We start from the raw sequence: 3,811 nt of genomic DNA on the forward strand, positions 1-3,811 counted from the left end.
TTCTGATCCTCTGGCTCATATTATCATTCCACCACCTCTTCTGAAATGTTCCCTGAGCCTTAGGTTTGAGAATGTTTTGTAGATGTATTTGCTGGGTCTGAACTTCATAACTCTGCATTTTGTTGGTTCTGTTTTTTTGTAGTTCTCTCTATCTGTTTCTTTGATAAAGACTACACTATCTGTGGATATAAGAACAAATGTTTACATATTATTTATTGTTAGGTATTATGTTGGTTTAACAAACTTGTGCTTATAGGTTCTCCTCCAATAACCATGAGACTAGACCACAGTAGTTAGCTAGTTTCCAGTACCAGGAATGGTCTATCTCTTGTTGGTCAGGTCTTAAGTTCAATTAGAGAGCTATTTAGTCACCACCAAGGTATGTATGCCAGTACTTCACTCTTCAGGTTATAATGCCATGATGGTCATGGATGAAGCTCAGGGGCAATATGTCTAGAGAGGAACATTGGTTGCTTTTCTCCTTCAGAATTGTGGTACATTCTAGTGTCATTCCTAAGAAGGGGACAGCTCAGAGAGTTCCAGTTCACGGAGTCTCTGGGTCCTGTCTCTTATATGCATGGTGTCTTCGGCAATAGGGAATTAACATCTACATCTGGGTGTGGGGGAGACCAAGGGCAATAGCAATAGGCTGTATGTTTTGGGAGTCTTTTGGATAGGTCTGGTCAACAACTCGAAAGATGGCTTCTCATGTCTGGTATTGTTTTGTTTTGTTTTGTTTTTTTCTAGATGGTCTTTGACTAATGGAATGACCACTGTCAGCCCATGTGAGAGAAGATCATTAAAACTATATACTTATATACAGAATTGTGTGAATTATGGCATTTTCTAATGTGGATAGTTAATATTATGTCTCCTTGTGGCTTTTTTCAGACATCCTCATTGTGAGTTTTACCTCTTCCCTCCTTCTTTTATATTTATTTCATTCCCCTACTTCTTATAGAGCCCCTTTCCCATTTCCCCTATAAGATCACTTGTCTTACAATGTATTTTGATCATATTCATCCTTCTCCTGAACCTCCCCCACCTCCCTATGTATATAACTGTTCCCTGTGTGTCTATGTCCCTCTCTGCCATTGTCTCTCTCCATCTCTCTCTGCCTCTGTCTCCCCACTCCATCTCTTCCAGTCCAGTTTCTGTTAGCCAACTACTCCCAAGTATGGGTCCTATCCAAGAGTGTGCCCAATATACAGGTATCAGACCATTAAACAAAACTAGCTTTCCCTATTCCAGTACCAATAAAGTGGCAATAGCTCTTTAGCTAGAAGTAGGACTTAATGTACATCATCCCTTCTGAATGATGGAATTTTGTTAGCTGGATCTTGGACAGGTCTTGTGCATGTTGTCATAACCACTGCAAATTCATATGCACAAGAGCCCTTCTGTATTTGGGAACCACTATTTTCTTGAAATCATCTACCATCTCCGACTCTTCCAGTTTTTCTGCCCCCTCTTCTATACAGATCCCTTAGCCTTCCTAGGAGGAATACCTCATTTAGATTTGAGTAGTCTGAAGCCTTTTATTCTCTGCACACTGACCTATTCCTTATCAGGCCTGTGTTGATCACCAAATACAACAAGAAGAAGCTTCTCTGATGAGAGTTGAGTGGTATGCTGACCTTGTCACCTTTTTGCCCCAAGGTGCCCATTGAAGGCTAGGTGTGCTACTTGGAGTCAGCAAAAAGATTGATCTTCTTGTTTTTTAATTTAATTTTATATATGTATACTGTCTTTGCATTCTTTCTTCCCTCTCTTTCCTTCCTACAATCCTTCCTGGGTCTTCCCACTCTTTATTCTTTGAAATATATATCCTGCTGAGACACATGTATACACTTTATGGCTAACCACTTGGTATTGAATAATCACTTAGGAGGGTCATTCCTGGAGAAAAATGTTTCATTTTCTCTCAACCATCATAAAAAGTCTACGGCCATTCATCTTGGAATGGGCCTTTATGAGATTCTTTCATTTATGGTGTCAACTGGTATGGACACTGTTCAACCATATTGTAGAGACTATAGGGCTCCTAATGTCCCTGTCATATGTAGATGAAACTATCCTGCAACAGACATGTTTCCTGATTCTCTGTCTCTTTATAATCTTTCTATCTCTCTTTCACAATGTCCCTGAGCCTTGGGAGTAAAGGCTTGAACTGTAGAAGTAGCAAATCGAGATGGGTACCCCTTGGTCAGTTCTCTGCATTTTGACCAGTTGTGGCTTCCTAAAATGGTCTCCATCTGCTGCAAAAGAAGTTTTTTGAGGAGGAGTGAGAGCTACACTTATCTGGATATAAGGATAAGTATTTAAAATGCAGTTTAGAAATTCTACTGGTATAGAGAAGAGACAGTAGGATTCTCTTCTAGGATCCTTGGCCTCCCCAGCCATGAGTATAGTCGAGGTTTACAGTACCTGACATGAATTCCCTCCTATTGAGTGGAACTTCTGTCCTGATCCTTTATCCTCACATCATGATGTTCTATGTTCTGCTTAATTCATTCTACTGGTTAGACTTTCCTTGAAAGTCTATTTTCTATTTGGATTGTTGAACTTTTTATTTCTATTTTTATTTCAGCTTGAGTCCCCTTCAGTATTTCTGTCTCTTTACTGAATTCTACTTTTAAGTCATGGATTGTCTTTGACATTTCCATCAGTCTTGTGTTTGTGTTTTCTTGGGTATGACTCAAGCATTTATTCTTTCTAAGTTCATTGAGATGTTTCATTGTGTCTTCTTTAAATTCTTTGAATTCTTTGATGAAGTTTATAATTATTCCTTTAATTTCTGACCCTGGGGTTTTATCTAGGTAATTCACATTGGCAAGCATTCCCATAGGACTTCTGAATTTGGTGACAGAGATACTGCCTCCATCTTTCATAGTGTTTTCATTTTTGTGATGAGATTTGGGTGTGTGATTTTTTTTTATTAGTTTTGTATCTGATATGTACAAAGTAAGTTGGGGCAGAATATAGGATATGTTGGCTTAGTTGAACCTAATGTTTGATATAGCTTAGGTGGAATAAAGTCAAGTGGACAGAAGGGGCTGGGCTGGCATGCAGGATATACATTCTCATCAATGTCTGGAGTTTGGGGGATAGATCTGGGGTTTGGAGAAAATACATGAATAGGAGGATCTAATGGATTCAAACAGCTAGACCCTGACACATGGAATTTAGGACCTGAATATAAACAGAGAAGTTGTATATAGTGCACGAGGAGCCTGTAGGTTGGAGATGGATGGGGCAAGTCTAGACTTGAGCCTGGAGATTGTGGGACACAAAAGGGCTGACTAGGTTAGGCTGGGTCACTAGATGTAGAACACAGACTATATCTGAGGGGTTGGTGGAGTGGGAGGAGAGGAAGAGGAGTCAGACTCACCCAGCTAGAACCTGTCACAAGATGCACAGGGTCTGGTTGGGTAAAGAGGTTGGATAAGATATGTTAAGGGTATGTAGATGTGGGTGAAAACTTTTTTTATGTATTTATTTATTTATTATAAGTATACTGTAGCTGTCTTCAGATGCATCAGAAGAGGGTGTTCTCATTACAGGTGGTTGTGAGCCACCATGTGGTTGCTGGGATTTGAACTCATGACCTTTAGAAGAGCAATCAGTGTTCTTACCCGCTAAGCCATCTCACCAGCCCCAGGTGAAAACTTTTTATAACACCATAGATAAAGTTTTAATAAAGTGGAGAATTCATAAGGGTTCCAGGAATAAGAAATAAGAAAGTATATGCCCAGTAGTGGTATGGCTAGGTCCTCCGGTAGAGCTATGTCTAATTTCCGGAGGAACCGCC

The sequence above is a fragment of the Mastomys coucha genome, unplaced genomic scaffold, assembly GCF_008632895.1.
Source record: "Mastomys coucha isolate ucsf_1 unplaced genomic scaffold, UCSF_Mcou_1 pScaffold18, whole genome shotgun sequence".
NCBI lineage: Eukaryota > Metazoa > Chordata > Mammalia > Rodentia > Muridae > Mastomys > Mastomys coucha.